This window comes from Bombus huntii, chromosome 1, assembly GCF_024542735.1.
Source record: "Bombus huntii isolate Logan2020A chromosome 1, iyBomHunt1.1, whole genome shotgun sequence".
NCBI lineage: Eukaryota > Metazoa > Arthropoda > Insecta > Hymenoptera > Apidae > Bombus > Bombus huntii.
In genome coordinates this window covers 24,613,960-24,638,789 of record NC_066238.1, presented here as the reverse complement: position 1 = coordinate 24,638,789, position 24,830 = coordinate 24,613,960, and the positions used below count along the sequence as shown (strand labels likewise).

General features: G+C 33.7%; 1 protein-coding gene across 5 annotated transcripts in view; it reads right to left on the bottom strand.

The window, feature by feature from the left end:
• LOC126866628 (RYamide receptor-like) overlaps positions 1 to 24,830 on the bottom strand; it is a 369,792-nt gene that overhangs the window by 266,463 nt on the left and 78,499 nt on the right. For all 5 annotated transcript variants that reach the window (XM_050620455.1, XM_050620476.1, XM_050620465.1 and 2 more), the window contains one exon: positions 16,544 to 16,623. The gene's annotated coding sequence lies outside the window, so the exon portion shown is untranslated. The remainder of the gene's footprint in view (positions 1 to 16,543; positions 16,624 to 24,830) is intronic.

Genomic DNA, 24,830 nt, shown 5'->3' with positions numbered 1-24,830 from the left:
ATTCTATCGTAGGATAATCTGTCCTATTGTTAATTTAACTTTGCGCAATTTACAAACTTTCTTTTCTCTTTTAAGAAATAATGAACGACTTTTGTATGTTGTTACGTTTTGTTTGGCTCGTTTTGGTTGTGTTGCCGTTAATTTTTTTGAATTTAGATTAAATTGTAGTTGTCTGTTGTTTAATGCGATTGGCAATTAAACTCCACGTTTCGGCTAACCTGCTACGCGCAGGACTACTGGCACGGGAGAGGATTAAAGTTGGTGAAAATAAATGTTCGCCTAATCCTATTATATCGTTAGACAAATATTCTTCACAAAAAAATGTTTATTCGTATTGACAGAATCGTCGTTGAAATTTCTAATACTCGAAGTTACAATCGTTCGCAATACGTTTTCACTCTTATTAATTACAAGATTTTAATTTGATAGATTTTCAATAATTTACAAATTAACAAATACAAACACGTCGATCCACAAGACTGACAAGAACTGGGAACTAATGAAACAAAGAACTAAAAGCTAAAGAACTAAAGGACTAAAGAACTTAAAAACTGAGAGCTGAAAAAAACTAAGGAACTAAAGAATTAAAAGGCAAAGGAAGTGAGAAATTAAGAGCTAAAGGAACTGAGAATTAATCGCTATGAACAAAGAAATTACTTGCCAAGAAATGGGGAACTGATCGCCAAGAACCAAGGAATTAATCACCAAGAACTGAGGAACTAATCACACAAAACCGAGGAATTAACTACTCTGAACTAAGGAATTATTTATCTATCTTCTATGTCGCTATGCTTATTTATATTTAGGTCTATCGTGGAAGGGTCGTCATGTGACGGGTTATTCCGTGTGGGTTGTGAGGCTCGAATTTGGTTTCTATACAAATTGTTAAAATTTATTTAAATTTCAAATTGGAACGCTCACTCGTGCTATTGGTAGTTTTAGTCTACGTTACGGCGCGTGCGCAGCGCGGGACGTGACAATGTTCTGTAATGGTTCTTAAAATTATAATTAGAATTACAAAAATGACAAAAAATTGAATAAGCTATATTAGTGACTTAAATTGTAACTTGCGAAATTGTAAAAATTGTTTGTCGTTATAATTTGTAACTTGTATATTCATTAACATTAATTGTTGATAACTCATTATACAAGTTAGAGTTTGTGATATATGTATGTTAAACAAAACAAAATATTGTTTATGTCATTTGCCTAGTATATTTAATTTTCACTGATGCTAACAAAATTGTTAGTTTTTTTTCCTCTTTGTTAAAATGTTATCCCTTTACCACGTAAAACGTGAGAAAATGTGCGGCAATATTTTATTTCTTTTGTCCGTCTATTTCACGCGACGTGACTGCTTTTATATTCGCGTTGAAAAGAATTGCGCAAACCTGCTTGTAAATTTTCAGTTTCTGTGCCGTAATAGCGAGATTTTTGTTTGCTTTAGCGTTCTCCGGATTTCGTAACTTGCTATAAACCTTCAAAAATCTACTTAGGGACAACGATAGTTATTGTTCGACCTGATTCGACCGTTTATTACAAACTTCTGTCTTACATATTAACATAAAAGAATATTATAAATTTCTTTTGTTATTAAAAAAAATTTTGTAAATTTTAATACAAAATATATATAATTTTTTTCCAACAAAGGCATCTTTAATTTATTTGTTCTCCGTGTTGCGCCATGCGGCTTACCATAGGTCATATTCTTAACCGTCGATCGCGGCACTACAATGTCACAGACGGATCGTCGCGTCTGCCCGGCAAACAAACATTGTAGTGGCAAGCGCATGATTCATTAAGCAGGGCGACTTCCAGAAACGTCGACTCGTGGCCGTTATTTTACCTCGCGTAAAAGAATGTGGCGTGATCCGAACGTAGTGGGGGTCGTTTTCCAGAAAAAACGAAAAAGATCGAAGGGCGATCAGAACTTTTCGAGAAGTCGAACCGTCAACACATATCATACGTCGCATTACTTATCAACTAAAACGCAGTTATATTTTTGTTTCTGTTCCATTTATGTCTCTCTAGTTAATAAGTTGTTGAAATAAACATTAATTTATTTGTGTTAATTCTGTGGAATTTCATTGAACTACCCTTATTATCATAATCGAAATAAGGGAATGGATCAGTTCGTGGTGTCGATTATTTAATCGTAACGGGAACTTACAACTCTCGTTGACGTGCTATCTCGCAATCGCGTCTCTCCGCGAACGGTCGAAACACTCCATAATAACCTTTGCAAAAGTTTTTTTATTTATTTTTATTTAAGCTGCCCGTCATAACTCTGATAAACATTGCATAAATATTAAAAAGAATTTAATTTTATTGTGTTATATACAGGGTGTCCCACATATCTGGAAATGCGTAAATATCTCGAAATCTATAAAGGGAAGAATATTATTAATTCTCTATTATTATTGATTCTTAATTTTTTACCATTAATTTTAATTATTGTTTATTATCAATGTTAAAATATAATCAATTCATCATGACAAATGGATTGCCTAATCCAAACCTAACCCAAGCTATTATACGTAGAACACTCGTTATAATATCCAGTAGGAAACGAATTTCTTTCCTAGTCAATTTCTTCAACTGTATTCATAAAAATACAAAGCAGCGTATAGTAATAAAGTTTTTGCAAAAATTCCAAATTATCTTAAATTCAAGACTACTCGCTCTTAAATTTCTTGAACAAGAATCTACGTAATAAAATAAACTCTATTTTCTTTACTTTATTTCGCTCTCGTGAACTGTATTTTCAATAAAAGAAAAACTACATTTTTTAGTAAAATAGGAAAAGACGAAGTCGTAACAGAGTTAAAAAATCTAGATATTTACATACAAGTAGCAGAAGACAAAAAAATGAGAGAAAACCAGTCACGAACGAAACGATTGGCATGGTCGAATCGCATAAACGTGCCCCGTCCGTCGATACCTATGTGCTTACATTTTTATCGTAGAAGCTTTCCTGTCAGTGTAGGAGTACTGCAGAGGAAGCAACGTCGCATTTATATGCCAAGCTCGTTTAAAGACAACGACAACCTATGAAAAGAGGTTGTCAGTTCCAATGGAATAGGTACAGTTTTCCTAGTTCTGCAAGACAGTTGTCGTAAAATTTTGCATTTCCCAGAGAATGTTACGATATTCGGAAGGATATGTCGAGCTATGTATTCGATCAAATTTCTTGAACACCGAGAGAGTACTCTATTTTTCAAAAAATTTGTCGGGTGAAAATAAGAAACAATGTATAGAAAAATGAATACGATGATAGGATTATGTCTATACAATATGATAAGATCACAGAATTTATATTTTAAGTAATTCATATTCAAAAGTGCACCTGTCCCTCAATTTACGCGAAGTATCTATTCCACGTGGATTCATTTTACGCGAATGAAAATCGCGTAAATAAAGTCTGTCAATACGAAAGAAAAAAGTACGTACACATATGACGACTATACACAACGTAATGTACTTTTATCCTTATCTCATACAGCACTTAATATCATGCATAAAAATCACAGCGTAGATTGCGTTATAATTTATCGCGTAAAAGAAGTGCCACGTAAACGAAGGGACCGCTGTACACAGAATATGAGATCTTTTGTAAAGTATTACAGAATAGACAAATCAATATAGGACCTTGTATGCAGAGTTATAGGATATTTTTGCTAAATAATTGTACAAAAAACAGATAGAATACGAGATTTTATGAGGAGTATTCTGGAATGTTTTCTTGAATTGGTGGTGAGGTGGATAGGTCGTGATAGGTACTGAAGGTACACTCGAATATGTTTAACAACCAAGATATTCATTCGCACTTGTGAGGTGATCGTCCGTGAAGGTGCCCACAAGAAAATACCCTTGATTCTCAACAATAACGTTTATTAGACTCTTATCAATTAATAACAAATAACGTTTAACCACGATTAACGATTAACCACGACTAACGATTAACAACGATTAATAACAAGTAACGATCAACGCTGAACTCTCAAGAGTCAATAACCCGTTTCTCTAATTGTGTTGGCTTCGCTTAACCTTTCGCACTTCGCGGCTCGGGGCAGAATGACTCTTTTGGTTCAAAACCAAACAGATTCTTTCCTTTGTTGCCCCTCGATATCCCCGCTACGCGCGCGTTTATTAGAAGTCCGCGACGGTTGCCGCGTATGCATTCTACCGAATATTCGGCGAAACAACCGTAGGGATATCGATGGGTTATTAGGCTTTGAAGGTATAGCGCTTTGTGTCGCGAAGCCGTTGGAAATTTCCGTGGTCGAGTGCCGCCACAGTGCTATAGAAAACTAAACAGATAGGATTTTATGTAAAGTATCGTAGAATGTTTTTGTGTTAAGCGCGAATAGATACGGAATGTTTTGTAAAGTTGGGATCATTGTCTGTAAAAATGAATAGTGTTGAGGCGTAAGAATAACATCAAATTTATAAAGTGAGATTTCTTGGCAGTCGTTTAACATCTGCGATGACAGTCTCGGAATCTCAGCTAAGCATGCCGCTGTCACGTAAAATAACACACAAAAAAAAAAAAGAAAAAGATAAAAAAAAGAAACTTTATTTTATTTCTAACACGGTTCACAATTTTTACTTCCGAACTCTACGCGTGACTTTTCAAGACTGACTCTTGCAACTCGACTTCCGATCGGATTCGGTTATTTGTCTTTTGTCACCCCTCGATATCCCCACTGTCCTTGAGTTTGTTAGGCGTCCGCGATCGCCGCCACGCACGCCTTCTCCTCGAATATTCGGCGGAAGGACCGTTGGGATATTGATGGCTCATTGGGCACTTCGGCGATATACATTGTGCCGCCACATTTTTATCTTCGATTTTAAAGTGAGCCGCTCGTGACAGCGGCCTGGTCTCTGATGTGGATTGACGTTACACTGTCAATAAAGTCGCGAATTGCCGTTGCGTCGCCGCTTTCCTTTGAATCTTTCAGCCAAAATCAACGCCACACGCATTCATAGGCGCTAATTGTCCATTATCGTTATTAAAAATGCATCTACCAAGGATCGTATAAAGATCCATCGACTCCTTTCATTCGGTAGTAGAAAACGATAACACGGGCGTCATTAGCGAGAATTCAGTAGTAGATACTCGATACACATCTAGTGTTAGCGAAATCATACCACGAATGGAAGATTGCAAAACTTCTGGAACCCAAAGAGAACAGGATGTGGAGATACTACCTTCGATCCACACTTTCAACGCGTCCCTCGTGGAAAACCCAGAACAAGCTAAGAACAACTAAAACAAGATAGGGAACTTCACAGGATAAAAATCGGCAAGCACTGCACATTACCGAGCAACTCATCAAGAAGAACCATCATTCAGACATGTACTTCGAAGCCTGTGAGTATAGGGCCAGAGCACTCCTGTAACACATTCACATGAAATCCATTCCGACTCTTGGTAGTTGTTTCGATATACAGACAAACACATCTCCCCAAAACAATCTCAGCACCGACACAATCTCTAACACAAACTCAGATCAGAATCACTCAACCGTTCCCCTCCTCATCTATGTTCACTCACATGTAAAGAAAGATATACGGCACTAATTAAAAGTTTTCGAAACACATATGGTTTTGGGTTACAAATCATATTTCTGGGAAATCAGATCACAATTCTCGACGCTCACCATCATAAAAAATTCAAAGAACTTTGCATTTCAAATGGTATTCGATTTCACATCTATTCATTAGAAATCAAAAAATCAGTAACCCTAGTGGTGAAAGGCTTGCTCAAAATTAAGCAAAAGGGTATGCTACCTGCATTAAGATTTCAGAACCTCGATCCTTAACGTCTGGAAAAGAAACTGCGCGTAAAACTACAGTCTTATCTGAAACAGTAACCCAAGAAGTTAGAAACAGATATTCTGGAATCTTAGTTCGTTCACGAGCCTGTTGGGAAAGCTAGACTCTAAAAACTTTTACATACTGTGCTTTCATTGTTAAACGCACGAACACACTTCCACCAATTGCAACAAGCACTCGAATTGCGTGAAATTGCGCTGGAAGATACGTCACCCACGAATGCACTAGGAAACTTGATATTCCTATCAACTTGCTACGATTACAAAGAAAATCATGAAAACTGTGGCCAGTGTTCTGGTCTGTTGCCACATCCAGAAGAACGCTACTGGTCTAGAACCAAAACTCTTTGAGCCCCGACTCTCTCTAGAAACTTACAAGATAGAACTAGCAATAATCTTGCTTAAACCTATAAACAACGTACATGTACATTTCAAATATTACAACACAATATGGAAAGACAGATACACGAGGTATAGCGGAGATATAGGCACCTTTGTACGCAAATATTTCAAAACCGTAGACATTGTACAACCCGACAGTAGAAATAGAAACAGTATTCACTAGAATGAACATTAAAACAGTTCTAACTATCGCAGCATGTTTATCCCCTATACTGAAATTAACACCTGAAACTCTCGACTTCATATTCACTTATAACTTCCTCATAGCAGGAAACCTCAACATAAAATATAAGATATGAAACAACTTCATCTTTAATACAAACGGGAACAAACTTCGTAACCGCACCAACACTACAACTACCATAGACTTAAGTAAACATGTTCCTCGCAAACCTATTAATGCAAACAGAGTGTAAAATCACTCACGACCGACCCTCCAACCACTTACTAATCATCCTCATCTCCACAAACAACAAACACATTTTATCGATAAAATCATAACACGCACAAACTGAGAAACTCTGCTTCAATCAGTCCATGAAATCGGATCTTTCCTCCACGTAGCACACAGACAAAGGAATTAACAGATTATAAAAGATCATTCACCGGACATATAATCAAGCCGTATCTAAATTCAAAGTTTATTCCCAAACGTTGACAACGCGCCCCTGCAACTTGTATAAAATAGAAACAGACACAAAACAAATAGAAAAGACTGGAACACAAACTAAGAAATACCTTTACTACTCAAGTAAGAAATCAGATTCTCCACTCAAAACAAGTATATATTATACAATAGCAAGAAAAACCCAAATGTTAATATCACTTACAAGTCCGTCTGGAAGATATATAAGACCTTTAGTCTAAATTCGCGTCTATTTTCCCTCCCGAAACCTGGGCAGAAACTATCTTCTGAAACAAGAATAAGGTTTCCTCGTAGAAACCTTCTATAATATACAACTCTATAAACTACATTGTTTTACTCTTGGAAAACTTCGTTACCTAATACGAACGTAGTTTAGCTAAGCATGTATATATAACAGCAAAACGTACTCACCTATAATAATTCACATTATTAAAATATTAAAAGAACAACAAAATCCTAAATCTCAACACTATAGATCAAAAACCTGCCAGAAAAACTATACTATACTTCAACTATATTATGATACATCTACAAACAAGTCTATTTATTATCCTACTTCCGTAAATCTTAGAAAATAGCAGAAGCGATTTCCATATCCAAACGAAAGAAAAGCAAAAATAATCTACTAGATTACAGATCTATCGGCTTACTAAACATTCCGAAAAATCTTTAAAAATTTAATACTCTTGCAAGTCAATAACCATATTGGGCAACAAAATGTAGAACAAAGGAACAATACGCTTTCAAATCAGGGCATTCAAAGATTCAGGGAATTCTTAGAATAACAGAATACATCATTGTTGAGTTGAATAAAAATAGATTAGAAAACATAGATAGATAGAAAACAAAAATAGATAGAAAACAGTCCTGGCCCTACTAGATATTTAAAACATCTTTGACAATATATGACACAATAGACTTATAATTGAGGTAATACGAATTAACACCTGATCTAATCAAAATAATACCAAACTACTTGCAAGACTATGCGAACTACTTGATATACCATGTATATCTCAGTTGCACATGAGACTCCCAAAAACCTATTCAAGCGGAAGTCCCCTGGGGGTCCATTGTAGATCGTACTCCATTCAACATTTATATTTAACGACATCCCATTAAGTGAGAAAGTACACTCATATACATATTCCCACGACACTGCATTATGCACATTCTCCCGACATTCTCCCCAAAAGAACCAACTGACAATTTACACCATCTTTTCCAAGTTGTAACTTACCTCAAAATTAAAGACAAACTTATTCGATAGCAAAAGCAAGCATTCACATACTAAATTAATATTTCAACAAGAAGCAATAGAATGAAAAAAAACAAGTAAAATATCTAATCGTTATTCTCAAAACTAGACTTGTACGAAAATCCATTGGAACAATCAGAGTTTCTTTTCTATTAATAGGTAAAGGAAGCTCACTGTCAATAAGACAAAATCCGTTTAATGTCGAGAAACGTTAAGTTGGTATGATCGTTAGTTCCTACAAGCTAAGTTGGTACGACTCCTAACGGCGTTCTTTTGTCTTAGGAGTCGACCACGTGTTAATTATCTGAGTGCATCCGATCTGTTCAGACGTTTTGTACGAAGTGGTGAAATATAGAAAGTAAAATTCAATCTGTGTGAATTTATTAAATATCAACCCCAAATCTATATTTAATAACATTTAAATGTATAACACATGTGAAAGTGGACGGCGTGAGTACATTTACAAAATACTTAGAAGATATGAAAAAGATTTCTAAGAATAATTCTAAACATTTCAAGAGATTGCAACTACGTAACAGATCTCACTTAGCTACATCAAAGACCTAGCACAAAGAATAATAAGCAGTCCATTAATAAACCCGCTAACAAAGAGTACAGCCAACTACAACATCAACAAAGTCCAAATGAAAAACAAATAGAACATACTCTCAAGAACCTTAAAGTCGATCGAGTTCGATTCGATTGTTATTAGCAACGTAGAGTATTTTGAAGTTCGTTAAATTTTTTATATAAAAAATACATTGAAAATAAGTGGAAAATCTAAAATATAATAATATCATAATCTGTATAAAAAACATTACTAAGTTTAATATCTTAAACAAATTCTAAGAACGCTATATTTATACAATTGAAAAGTATATCATTCGATGATTCTCTGGAAACCTAACATGGATTTTAGTTTAGATTATAAAACATTCTTCTATACTCATCTAATATGTAGACAAAAATAATGGAATTGTATAATAAAAGCTTTGGATAAGAAAATAATCATTTTCCTGATATTAAGTTTCATTTATTTGAAGTAAACATTAAGAATATTGCCAATTTGTCTCAATATCGAAGGATTCCATATTTTTCCGACTTCCAACAATGAAATTTCTTGATGCATATAGATACATAAGTAACTCTTCTTATGCATCAAACCACCGAAATATTTTCCAAATGCTTCCAATGCTTCAATGTACGAAGGCAGGGCCCATCGTTTTTCATTTGCAGTTTCAGTTGATATAAAATTTACAATAAATTCACACACAGGGTGTTCCTATGATTATAGTACAATTGGCAAGAGAGTAATTCTATGTGAAAAATTGAGCCGAGACTGTCAAAAATATAGATCTTGTTTTTCACGTAGAATTGCTCCCTTGCCAATTATATCATGTTGGGGTATCCAGTTCAGTAATACAAAGCCATAAACATTCTAAAAATATAAATTAAAGACACAAACCATAATTCAATAGAAGAAGAGAATATTCCACGTAAACTGTTTTAAGATGTCTTCTGAAATAAAATACCCAGAATAAAATTCCTTGTTTTTTCCGGTCCGACGGTATTAAGTATATATCAACCATTGGCAAATCAACTGCTTAATTTTACTCTTCTATTGTAAGAGGGATACGACACAACTCGATGGTTCATTCGTCGCATTGTGTGTCGGAGCGGAACCATGCGAATTAAGTCTGATTAAAATGGATCGCCTGCGTGCGTTTCGCCATCAAAAAGCTATTTTCCATACTCGACTAAAAATACGTGACGGCAATAACAAGCCATTTTCGTAACGAACGGCATCGTTCGATCGTGAATGAAGCAGTTTTCCGAGGCAAAATTCCCCAAAATAATGAGAACTTATTCCGCATCGGATAATTTAATTAAAACCATGCTGCGTGGTATTCGCTTGTACTTGTATATAACAGAACGTTAGATAACGCAAAGTCGGCATATACAGAGTTCAGGAATTTGCACTATACAATTTATACTAATACGAAACTGGTGCAAACTTCGATTAAAATTATCGGCTTAGGAATTGATTGCGTTATGAATTTTAATTAACGCATAGATATTACGCGGATGATTAGAAAACAAATCGTAATAGACAAAATGTTTAAATCTTCATTTTCCATACTCGGACTTTCTTAATTTAGAAAATTTAACTTAACTGTAAACGATTGATAGAAACAAAATAAATATCAACATGCTACAATCACAGTATCAGCGTTGTATCAGTATAGATAGAATATTTAACTCTCCAATTCCTATAACTCAGAAGCTGATACAATAACAAGATTCTCTCTTCTTATTTTTATTACGATATTTCTAGCATAGCTCGTTGCTTTAAAAATATTTAATCCAACAAGAAAATATTGAACGAGGTAAGTATCAACAAGCTAGAATGACAATATCAGTGTATATAGAATAATTAATCCTCAAGTTCCATAAATCAGATTGTCATGTAATAGAAAGTTTTCTTCTCGTATTTTTCTGACAAATTACAAATAGTTTTGCTGTATTTCGTTACTTGAAAAGAATTGAGAACACTGTATTCGCCAATGTAAAAAAGCTATATTCAAATTCAATGAAAAACCTACTACAATCGCTCACATTAATATTCCGATACCTTTTAAAATCGAATAACTTTCTCAAAATTGTACCAAATAACTAAACATAAGATGTGTAAGAAGATCAGTTTTTATAACTTTTTTATTTAAGCTTGTAATGGAAATTTAAACAATTTATGTTAGCTATATATCTTCTTACTGAACATTTCATCGAAGACGGTTAACATTGCTACGAGTTACAAACAATTGAAGATGAAACTCTTTGAGTGCCTGTTTGCTTTTTTGTGCATCAACCGATTTCGACAAAATTTTCAGCGTGTATATAACTGACATAAATCTACAACACCTATTTTTTACATTTTTATTACAGATCCCGATAAAAGGGTTGTAAGAAGCAACCGTTACTATATTTCCGACGATTCCAATCAGATGCAATTTTTCAAAATTCTTTTACACGTCATCTAGTAAACTAATCTTTTTAGCCTCTTGAAAAGACTCGAGTCAACTGGTCCAATTTTAAAAAAAGTTGTTCTATTTTGAAGAGCGTTCGAATACTAATGCGAACAATTGTATATTATAAAGGATAATTTAAAAAATCAATACAAAAATTGCACGTGGATGTTCCTGCACGCGCCTACTCCACGCGAGAAACCATCAAACGAACTCCACGTACGGAATACACGAGCGTCCATTTAAGCCAAAAAGTGATATCACCGCCGCTGGAGACAAAATCACGCGTAAGTATTTTTGCAAACACCCTAAATACAGCCGCTGGGCAAAATTCAGTCGGAAATCAAGCGGACGACAAACGAAGAATAATGTTGGCGATCTGACACGCTATTCTAATATATACTATTTATATACATAGATACATAGACCGCCAACTTTAATATACAGGGTGGTTGGTAACTGGTGGTACAAGCGGAAAGAGGGTGATTTTACGCGAAAGAAGAAGTCGAAAATATAGAATAAAAATTTTTCGTTCGAGGCTTTGTTTTCGAGAAAATCGACTTTGAATTTTCGCTCGGTACGCGTGCACTTTATCACGTCTCGTTATAAAGGATCTCACTGTAGATCGTTGTCTCGATTGACGTTATTTTTTTAATTTTTTTAATTTTTAAATTTTTATTCTATATTTTCGACTTCTTTTTCGCGTAGAATCACCCCCTTTCCGCTTGTACCACCAGTTATCAACCACCCTGTATAATATCTATATACGTAGATATATAGACCGCCAACTTTAATATATACATTGATAGTATATATTAGTATAGTTAGTATAAATATGTACATAGTATATGCATATTCAATATCTTTCAATATTAAAATTTAACGAATTTCGAAATATTTTTCGTAATAATAAATTATATACTATTAAAAGTCTCGAAACTATTTGAAGGAATTCATTCGTGAAAAAGACGAAAACTTGTTCAAAAAAAATGCTTGTGAAGCTACCCAAAAAGTGACAAGATATAAGTAAAGAAAACAGTACAACTTGGATTAGTCAATTCGGAAGATTTTTTAAATTCTTATTTTTCATTTTTCTTACACTTGGCTACGGATATTTCAATCTATCTAATAATTTGTTAAGCAATACTATTTCTGCTTTGTTAGAGAAATATACAATTTACTTAAATAAGTACGACAATAATTATATTCCAAGTTTGTGTTAAATCAAATATAGAATCTTTTGATGGAAGATTAAGAAACTTAAATGTAGTAACAGTATAAACCACTATGGCGAAAGAGATACAACGTTTCGTTAGAGCAATCTGGGTCATTCTGTTTCCAGATGATATTTACGACTATCCATAAATCAACCCTGCTTGAGTAGTATGCAAGTTTCTGTTCCAGTTACATAAATAATTTTGTCGCCTTCGTTTCTTACATGAAAGCAAATGCAATTAAAGGTCTTGTACTACAATAAGAAGTGATCTCTGTATTCTTCATTAGAAAGACATGTCAAGTTCGCTGCCAGGCAGTTTGTACAGGCTTCGGGGCTTTCGTGATAGTGTTTGCTAATGCGTGCTATTTCTTATTTAACATGTAATGTTCCAGTGTTTCTATCGATTTGTATGTTCAGTATACAAGTCTATAAGATTCTTTGTAGTATTTTGTTCTATCATCTTCTAATAATCTTGAACCCCTTAACCTACGATTTACGTTCGAGAGTGCCCGTAATATTTACGTTTGGCCCGATCATCGTACTACGCTATGCCCGTAGTTGTAGGTTGAGGGGTTAAATTTGGGTACTGTGTCATTCCCCATGTAGGGCAGGCATACGTCAAAATTGATTTCAAAATCGTTTCGTATAGTAATAATTTGTTTGTAATGTCGAGTTATAATTTTTTGCTAATAAGACCCCGTAAATTTTTGCGTCATTTTTCATACACATAAGTATTAATTATATCTTGCTGCGATATTGCCAAGCTGTTTAAACTGATTGCCAGACTACCGGACAAGTTTTAGTTCGGTTTGTAAAAGTAATATGTATCTACCGACTCGCTGGTATTTGCTTCTATTTTTCATGTTCTCAACAAAGCTGCGATTTCATTGAGACGCGATTGCAATTTCTCCGACATTTCTACGTCTAGATTAGGCTATGCTCGGGGCTAAGATTGGTACGTTGTCGAAATATGTTGCAATTACTGTACTGCTTTTTGTCAGTATGTCAGCGGCGAGGAAAATGTAGAGTACTGGGCCCAGTATGCTTCCTTGTGGAACACCGTATTAGATCTAGGTCGAAGGTAGTTTTCCAAAATTTTACTTGAAAAAGTCTATCGGAAAAATAAGATTTCAAAAGGAGGTAATACAGATGGGATAGTTGCTCTCTAATTTTAAATAATAGTCATATATTCCATACTTTATCAAAAGGTTGCAAAATGTCGAGGGAAGTAACTAAACAGTACTTTTTATCGTTTAGATGTTTTAAGATTTTTTTAATAAAAAATTTGTCTTTAATAAAAAATCTATAAATTTGTTCGATAGTGGCATGCTTATGCCTAAAGCAGAATTGGTGTTTCAGTATTCAGAAGCGGTTTGTACCAAGCAATTGATAGCGAGCTTATTGGTAGGTAAGATTAAACGTTTTCCATAGGTTCACCTAATTTTGGAACTAATATAATCTGGGCTATTTTCCAAGTAATAGACTAATTATGTAGTAATTATGGGTAAAGTATGTAACTAACTCCCAGTATCGGATTGTAGATGAGGGTTAGAAGAGTAATGGCTTTCTTTAGAAGTTCCTTTAGAGCTTCCACGATTATTAAGCCAAAATCAGGAGCTTTCTTGAAGTTTAGCAATTTGCGGATTACCGGATTTGGATTCTGCAATAGTATGCTACTTGATAGGAGATAAAAGTTGAAATGGCGTTTCCAATTTCTGTTGCAATTGTTCGTTTGTGGATGTTCGTCTCCGCCGTTAATCGGGTGGAAAGTCTTTTCAAAATATTTGACAAATGTTACTGCTTTTTCTTTATCCACCCTTGTCCATTCTCCATACCGTTCTAATCGATGGAATTGATTTTGTTGGTTGTTTTATTTTTCCAGCGACGCATCGAAGTGAGTAATTTGTGTCTTGAAACAAGTTCAAGTATCAAGTTCTCCAATTATTCTTTTGCGAAGTGCTTCTTTCTTTCCTGTAATAAATATTTTAGTTTCCTAGTAGCTCTATTTAATAGCATTTCATCGTACAGATGTTAAGTATGCTGCCAATGTTTTCTAAGTAATCCGTTACGATTTAGTATCCCTATAATTTCTGGACAATAGTACAGATAATAGCTATTGGTCCTTTTGTTTATTTTTGATGTGACTCTCTATACAGCTGCACAGTATTAAACTGTTCTACTGCATCATCTATATCTTTCTCTGCTTTTAATAGGATATTTAATCGAATAAAGTCATCAATGATTTCACCAAACTTATTTTGATCCGTTTTGACGTTGTGACGTCCAGGTGTCCTTTCTTTTAGCGCAGAGGGATTTGACAGTAATCTTGTTTCTCAGTATATCTTTTATTATATAGTGTAAAAATCCTACAGGTTTGATGAATATTTTGCATCACTAAGCCGGTTCATCAGTGCTGTGAACCAATAAATATAATTTGTTTACTGCTTTGTTTAATCGAATGCATTGTGGAATTGTAACTTTTAGAAACTCTGAAACAGTGGCCGAGTTGATGACAAAATCACTTGCACATTTCTGTAATCAACTTGTACCTAGAAGGTTTGTAAACTGCGGGAGCGGTTGGTGGACCAAACCAGTCTTCTGTAACGATGCTTGTGCCCTGTAGGTGTTCCTCATTCACCGATGCTGATATATGGTGTTTAATGGTATTTTTTATAATTATCGCTGTGTCTGCACGAGCATTGCCATTCGGAGGAATATATTGAATACTATGTTGAGGTTATTTGATGTGTAAACAGAGAAACTCGTGGATAAATTGTAAGGCAGAAAATACATTTAAATAGAAGTGTAATTATAAGTAAGAATACAATTTGAACTGGTCCAGATCCGCACGCTAGCTGTGTTACCCAATAACTGAAAACCCCACCAATGTCGCCTGTCTACTGTTTATGGTCTGTCTTCGTCACAGTCTTTTGTCTATACGCTGTCGATGGCTTCAGTACTTGAGAAAACTAAAAAGATCAGATGTAGAATTTTCTTAGATGTGGTGACCACTTCAACATATTATAATATTCATTATGTAATATTAATTAAGTAAAATGAGTTTCTAATATTAAAAATATGTCAACATTTGCAGTGTTTATATATGCCTGAATTTCGGTGTTGTCTTGGCAAAGGCATTTATTTTAGCATTCCACAGCGTTATATTATATGAAATGTAATTGATAATACATTTATTTATTTTGTTTATTCGCTTACAATATTTTATAATTCCATTAATATTTCCATCATATTAGTCATTTTACTATTACTTTGTTCAGGATTACTGTCTTGATTGAAAGTGTTTATTCTTGTTTTACAGCGTTGTCCAGCAGTATCTGCATACAACAGTCCTTCTCTCCTATTGAAATGTTCTAATGACATCATTCTATATTCCATATTGAAATTTGGTTGGTGTTTCCATAGTCAGACTTTTTTTTATATATTATGCATCCTTTGTAATTGGATGGACGATCGCCCTGCGAATTAGTACGTTTGATATTCTCGTCTTTGTTTTGTTCTCTTGCTATCTGAAGTCAAGTGATTCTTTGTACATTTCACACATCTGAAGATTCTGCGACAGTAACTGTGAGTATGCCGAAGGCCTTGGCAAATCTTTAATTCCTTTTTTCTGGGTAGCTGTATCGTCGCTTTTTTGTCTTATAAATTTTGTAAGATGAGTTTATTGTAAAGATTTTTTTATTGTCTAAGAATGGATCTAAATCGACAAGGAAGAGTAGTAAGTAAATAATTCCGTGCCTTATATTATAAGCAAATGCAAATGTTTTATGTTCACGTTCTTCTAGTTCGTCAGTTATCACTTTCTGATCTGCTGTTGGATGTAAATTTTTTATCACTATGTGAGAAATCCTTTCTTCCTTCGGCTGAAAAGTATTGTATTCGACACCGAGTTGATATAAAAATAGTTGATAGAAGAAACACACTTGATAAATATAACGGAACATATATTACTCGCAGAAATTCTGTTATTCAAATAAGGTCGATTTATGGATCTACGATAATGGCATAGCTCTACGTTCACTCTCTATGCTATTTACGTTCCGAAATTCCGAATTTCTCTCTTTATACATTCTGTACTTTCTAGGACAAATATTCGTGCAGAAATGGCTGCTGGCTGAGTGTTACCCTCTTTTAAGAACTTACCTTAAACGTAGGGGTGTGCCTTCGCCAGTGGGGTGTGCCTAATGCTTCATAGCTTCCACAAAGGCTCATTCATCAGGATTCTGTGCAAATGTTATTAAAACATTAATTGAGATATTACATCACATCGATGATATCAAAAGTGAAGTCATTTCTATACTAGTTATTACAAAATTGTTCATTCCATTGAAACAAATTTTATGTTACAAGGATTGCATATAACATATTTTAATAAAGCAACAAAATGTATACATTTACATGCAAATAATAAATGGCGCTGTTGCTATTCATGTTATGACATGACACATAACATGATAATGTTTATGATGTTTATTAGATCAGCGATTGAATGTTGGAAATTAATCCCGATTAATGAACGATACATAACTTTAGCTTGACTTTAATTTTAAACCTCAAAATTATCAGAATATAAAGAAAAATAAAGGTAAGCGAGAATGTAAAACGCTGAAGTAAAGTCACGTAATTCTTTAGTTTCGTTCCTAACTTCCTTTAGAGGCTAAATTAAAAAAAGTGTTTCTATCATTTTGTTAATAGAAGTCACGCAATGTACTAATGCAATATAATATATAGGGTGTTTCGAAAATCATAATACAAACGGCCGAGTGGTGATTCTACATGCAAAAATAGATCGAAAAAAAAGAGTAACATTTTTTCATTTAAGGCTTCGTTTTTTGAGAAAGATGTGTGCGAAAACTCATCAGGTATTCGTGTATTAACTGGGAGTTTCGAATTATGAAACTTCTATTTCTGCTCGCGTCTGTACTATACATGGACAATGTCACGATTTTCTTCCTGTTATCGTTGTTGTCTTATCTCCGCAATATCGATTATTACTTTTCTTTATTTTGCACTTTTTTGTATTAGTAATTGTTAAGAATCATTTTATTAGGCAGGAAGCAAATCGTGACATTGCTCGCGTTTAAAAATACAGACACGAGCAGAAACATAAATTTCATAATTCGAAACCCCCAGACAATACACGGATACCTGATATTTATTTTCAAACTTATGTTTTTCGAAAATGAAGCCTTAAATGAAAATATGTTATTCTTTCTTTTCGACTTATTTTGGCATCTGTGATCACCATCTGACCGCTTGTGCGATGATTTCGGAGACACCCTATACATGTATAAACTATATTTAAATATTGTAACAATATGGAGATACAAATCAAAAGTTTCTCATACAAATACAGGTAAAGATTACAATCTTTTACACACACAATAGTAGAGAAACACAAGAAATATTGAAACTTCTTCAACTGCAAAGTTAATATACAGGGTGGTTGGTAACTGGTGGTACAAGCGGAAAGGGGGTAATTCTACGCGAAAAAAGAAGTCGAAAATATAGAATAAAAATTTTTCGTTCGAGGCTTTGTTTTCGAGAAAATCGACTTTGAATTTTCGCTCGGTACGCGTGCACTTTATCGCATCTCGTTATAACGGATCTCACTGTAGATCGTTGTCTCGATGGAAAAATTAAAAAAAAAAGAAAAATAAAAAAAAATTTTGATTCTATATTTTTGACTTCTTTTTTCGCATAGAATTACCCCCCTTCCGCTTGTACCGCCAGTTACCAACCACCCTGTATATTAACTCTTTTAAAACTGAATACTTTTTAATTTAGAAGAAAAATTTATTTTTATTAATTTTTAACGATAGAAACATATTTCCTCCGATAATTCCGTAAAGAAAACATGCACTGATATTTGCAATTAATTTTATCAAGTATAAATACATTTATTTTTTAGTTATTTAATAATTTATTAGAGTGCGAAAGAGTTAAGATGAAATACAAAATGCAAAACTTTAAACACTTTATTTTCTGTAAAATCCTAGGATTACTTAATTCTCCATTGAATATTCCATTTAATTTTTCAATTAATCTAACACTTTCGGAATGACTTCACCCTTAAAAAAACATGGTTCTATCAGCGCATTATATCATCGGAGTACCGATTACTTGGAATCCTTGAAAATCGCAAGATAATTGTCCTATATGCGGTTTACGTGCATTCGAAATGGCATCACGTGCTCGGGTCAAGCATGTTCTTTGATAAATTAAAACTTTAGATATACATACAACGTGGTAAATTGAAAGCATCTGGGAAATTTTGCATGTAAAATTACTATCCTCATTCTTTCGTGGGAGGAATGATCGCTCTTAACTTTTTATACTTCCAACAATCGTGCTGTTGTGGTTTTTTTCAGTATTGTATGAGTCTTATAATCTTATTTAAAAACCCAGCTTACAAAATTATTAAATTTCAAAAATGTATTGAGTTACTCGGAATGTTCGCAAAGAAATTCGAGAAAAATTGGAAAATTTATTTTTGTGGAATTAACATTTTATATTGTCTACTGGGAAATTTAATAAATTTGATAATTTTAAGAAATATTTAATAGTATATGTTTACTATGTAGTAAATTTAAGTACTAAGTACTATTTAGTACTAAGTAAATTTAAGTACTAGTAAACTTGTTTACTAAGTAGTTTAGTAAATGTTTACTATGTATCATCTATATTTAATTTATCATCTGCGCAGATTTACGATCACATTTTAGAGAAACTTCGTTATATTCAATAATGAATTTTTTAAAGTTGTATTGGAAAGCTTCGAACGTAATCAATTTTGGAGTGTTGAAAAAGTTTTGTGTAAAATTAATGGCGGTTGAGTGATGCTTTATACAGCAAATACAACGAAATACAAGTTCCAGCAAACATTTCATTCTGGAAGAAAATTTATCAATTTTTTAATTAAGTCTATAGTATGATTCAAAAAGAATGAATTTCTTTTCATAATTATTCCTTCTAGTAAACATACAAATAATTGTTCTAGAAAATATTGTAATTTGAAGCATTATGAATATATTATTACAAACATAAATCAATACATTGATGTATATAGATGATAGAAACTAATATTTAGACTGTAGATGTTTATATGAATTCGTATTTTTATAAATACGGATAAAGAATTTCAACTTGAATGAAAATATAATTTCTAAATTTAATAATACGTACCTAAGCATTTTATTTTTGATTTTTATACAATTTTGCATTTGTGCATATCTTTGTATATACATTTTTGCATACTGATTCGACAATCAACAGCGGTGATTGGGCACTTGCGATGTTAGCGACGTTGGTCTTAAGTTCGGTAGCGAATCCGCGGTCAACGGGGGGAGAGATAGACTGACACTGACTTGAACGTGTACTACTCACGGATCAAGCAGTGTTGGTCCCTTCGTCGATGAGATCTCCCGAAGGAATGAATGTTCGTCTCAACGTCACCACCGAGACAACCTCTGGTAGTGTATCTAGCGTCGCTGTCGATTGGTCGATTTGGGACAAAAGCTGCCTGTCCGTTTGCAAAAATCTTAATTGCCGAAAACCCAGGTTTTATAGCGAGTCTCCGGGCTGGCTGGGCTTGTGCCGTGTACGTGCCTCCACATCTGGTATTCATTGTCCGAAGGAATATTTTACTGTCAGGTACCTCTATGGGTATTTCTTTTAATGAGGGTCATACTATCCATACCTCCATACCTTTGTTAGACGAAGCACCCGTCCCGTTGACCGCGGCTACGTTTGGCGGCTGGTGGTCGCCTTAAGCCCATGTTTATTACTACAAATCGCAAACAAGTACAATTGGGCACAATGACGGCAAATTGTTTAATTACGACTGTAAACTTCAATTACGGCTCCGGCGTCCTTTCGTCTCCGACATATACGTTAGACATAATGCAATATATTGGAACTCGCAAGAACATGAAATTTTCGGACGAAAAAACGTGGCTCGCTTTTTCAACGATTATCTTCTCCTGATTGTGACGGAAGATTTAGAGTCCTTCGACGACGACCATTAACTTGTTATTATTTTACGTAAGCGTTGCACATAATACATAATTGCATGGCATTAAAAAATCGTCGAAATCGGAGAGGACGGAGCGGTTCTACAAGGTCGACTCTAACTTGTAAATACATTTGAATGTTCTTCGATATAATTATATCAATATAACATAAAACTCATATCTTGTTTTACGTTACTGGTAACATTATTACAACTTATAAATATGAGCTCACTTCAAAAAAATACACATAATATTCTTATTTTTACTTTTATTATCTCAGCAATTTTGTATATTCATATTTCTTTCATTTCTATATGAAAATGAAAAGAATTTCGCCACAATGGCAATGTAATAGCGCGTTTAATAAAACTTAAACGGTTGAAATTGCTAAGGGAATAACCAGTAATTTACCTATAATTTTGTTAACCACGTAATACAAATCATCGTTAATCCTTAGCTTGCGCTCTATTCCTTTTTCGGAAATTGCTAATCTAATCCTATAATACAAGAAAATTGTCGTTATCGTGCAAATTAACGTTATCGCCTATTCACTGCTTACTGAGATGTTTATTTTTGTCATTCTGTTCCTATAATTTGACCATTCTGACTTGGTCGAGTACGATATTATCCTGTAGCATTGATCAACATATAATTATGTATAAAGAATATCGCTTTTAGTTCCCCCTTATAATTCAAGCTGTACGTAATCAGGGAGATATATCTTCCTCAAAAATTCCAATAAGAACGTGATTTGTTTTTGATAGCGGAGGATGTACCCGAAACAATTATTCGCATTATTAAATTTAAAGAGAGATATAATAAACTGTCGTGTAAATAAAAAATAAACTTTATAACGGTGTAATATCTAATCGTATTTTAGAAGAAACTAACAGTGATCATTTTTATCTACTTATTTATACAGGGTGCTTGGCAACTGGTGGCGGAAAGGGGGTGATTCTACGCGAAAAAAGAAGTCGAAAATATAGAATACAAATTTAAAAAATTAAAAAAATAACGTCAATCGAGACAACGATCTACAGTGAGATCCGTTATAACGAGACGCGATAAAGTGCACGCGTACCGAGCGCAAATTCAAAGTCGATTTTCTCGAAAACAAAGACTCAAACGAAAAATTTTTATTCTGTATTTTCGACTTCTTTTTTCACATAGAATCACCCCCTTTCCGTTTGTACCAGCAGTTACCAACCACCCTGTATTACGATCGAAAAGTTTCGTGTAAAAGAACAATATAGAAAGTAATACACATAAAAATAGGGAAAATAATATAGGATTATAATGTATAAATATTAAAACAATTATTGGTTACGTTTAACTGGAACAAACTATACTTTATTTAATATTTTACGTTATATGCGTATACATATAATGTGAATGAAATAAGATATCTATAGGATAGAATAATTAGAAAATAAAAGCAGCGAAAAACATTCAATTTGTACTAAATAAATACGTGCCCTAATGCTTACAGCCGAGAGCGTATACATATAATATAATAAAATGAAATAAAATAAAATAAAGTAAAATAATACCGTATAGGGATGTAAAGCAATATGTGTAAAAATAAAAGTATGATATTCAAAAGTATGATATGATAAAACCGTAGACATGAACATAAATTATACTCTTGTAATTATCGTCATTTAAATTCGCATCAGCCCTAAAATTACCAACTAGCGACTACTTTAAGTTAAACACATCATTGTAGTAGCCACGTACATTATACCCTTATCATTCATGCAATAGTTTAATATAGAATAACACAATAATAAAATAGTAAATATCATAAAAATCATAAATTAAATTAAATCCAAAATCAAATGGGAAGATAATACAATAATATAATAATAAAATATAATATGGATAATAAAATGGATATAAAAATAATAATAAAAATTTGTAAATATTTGCACGCATACGCAAATCCACTTTTCAAACCTCTTTCGTCTTCAAAATTTCATCGAAGAAGCACGAGAAATATTGGAAACGTCTGGCGGTCTCGCAACTGCGCACAACTGTTCGTGTTCATGCGGAAGCGAGACCTGTTCACGGCAAAGTATGTATACTGTCTCGCAAGTATATTGTTAAAACACGGGGAATACGTTTGATAACGAGCATTGCCCCGGGTGCGGTCTGCATTTTGCTGTCTCGTGGGATAAGGTTAACGAGGATATCACGAACACTATCCACACAGGCCACGGACGACGCTTATTCGAAAGGACAGCTTACCAAAGTGTGAATTTCTCTGTACTTTCATGCGTGATGCAACTAGAGTCGATTCCCTTGAAGTCTACTTCGATGTTTCAATGTATTTTATATATTAACGAATAAAAGGAAATATGCAACCAGTTGAATACGATGCTGGCTTTGTTAACGTTACTGCGGAAAATATATTTTCCTTCTTTTGTCAATATGTATATGTTGATATATTGAATTTTGTGTATTATCTACATTTATTAGATATTGCAGATATTTTGACAGAGAGGCGATCACAAGATAATTTTATCGTATGATTTTTAATAATATACTTAATATTATATTTGTCTACAATATGTAACATTATTCTTTTATTTGTATATTTATAATGACGAGTAAGTAATAAAAGCAGTGATTCAAAGAGTTATAATTAATCTGATCAACTTAGACTTCAAATAGGGGAAGAATCTGAAAGAATTTTTCCTAATATGACGAGTCTAGAATATAAAATTGTGGTGTTATAAATAATTAAATGTAATTATCGCTTGTAATGCGATAAGCTATAATTTTCTATATTACAACTCACAAAGAACTCAGAAAGATAATACACTCGGCTATTCTCTATAACCTATATACTTAATTTACTTAACTAATTAATATACTTAATTAATACTTAATTTATTAAGAAAAGTTTATACGTCGATACTTTTTAAATCTTTTTTTGTTTATCTACCATTGTACGATGTATTCAAATACTATAACATTATATAGACTAAATAGTTTATTCAGAACAATTATTTCAAGAAAAGTTTCAGTTTACCAAATTCAGGCAAGGAACTATACGAATGCATCAATGAATTATCAGATAAGTCATAAGTTATAATGAATATTATATCGAAGACGAACTAATAAAAAATTCACTTAAATCTTGATTTCTAAAATTGATCTGTTTCATTTCAAAGATTGAAAACCTTGGAACTTTCTAATTAATCTAACGTACATATGTTTTCTTTCATAACGAAAGAATTAACTATTTCCAAATAGGTCAAAGTACCTTAGCCTCAAGGAAGCAAAAGATCACGAATACTTTTGCGAGCCACTGTACTTATATTATCCACGATACTCTTCTTGAACTCTTCAAACAGCGGAGGCCTGTGAATCCCCTAGCTACTTTTTCTTAACACCGAAGTGTGTACATCGAATATCCGCAAGGTGTCGGCAGAAGAAAAAGATAATAGATAATCATGCTCTGCGCTTCAGTTCTTGCACTGATTGCCAGTTAATCCCGTTTGGCTGGTCGGGATGGCGAAAAAGTGCCCGGTGATTGGGTGTCTCGTGGGGAACCACGTTAAAATTCTGTGAGTGTTATACTCATAAATCGCGTTAACCTTTCACAATGTACCGCCCGCCTTAAGCTCGGGACAGTGCTCCCAGGGGAGGAAAGAAGACAACGAATATCGGCAGAAGCCACAGGTAGAAGCTACGTGAAAAGAAAAACCACTGTTGGCTCTTCAAGATATTTGTTCGCCATAAATATTTTGTGCTATCAATGAGAGTACAGTTACTCCCGCGATTACCATCGTGTTATAGAGTACAGAAGTATAATTGTACACGATGTCCAGTAACCGAAGGTACAAATCGAGAATGCTTGCTCATGAAGAAGTGTTGGAAATATAGAACAACATTTCTACATACGAGATAAACGATTTTGAAAATCTACTCAATACACCGTACGCCTACCTACTGACTCTATATTTGATCTTACTGTTCTTTATAACGTTCTATTAAACGAAAAGCGTATTTTAAAGATAGCAGGTGCATGGAAGAACTAAAAGTGACGATTGTTCTTCTTGTCCAACGGATAACAGATATAAATAATATGCTATGAAGATTGTATAATAATTTATAATAGTTCGAAGAGCACAACTGTGTGTGAAATACCCTGGTCGACACTCCAATGATAAAATTATTGTACGAAAATAATACATATTTAGCATTAGCCTTCCCTGTGAAACCATCCGGATTAAATAAAAGAAAAGAAACTAATAGTATAAATCGACAGAAAATATGATAACAATAACGATGATAATGATATGAAACATAAAAACGCAAACATGAATAAAAACAGAAGTTGGTCGAGTTGAAATATACAGTTGGTATGTACAAGCAAGAAGTCCTCTGTAAGGAATGCGGATCTGATTGGT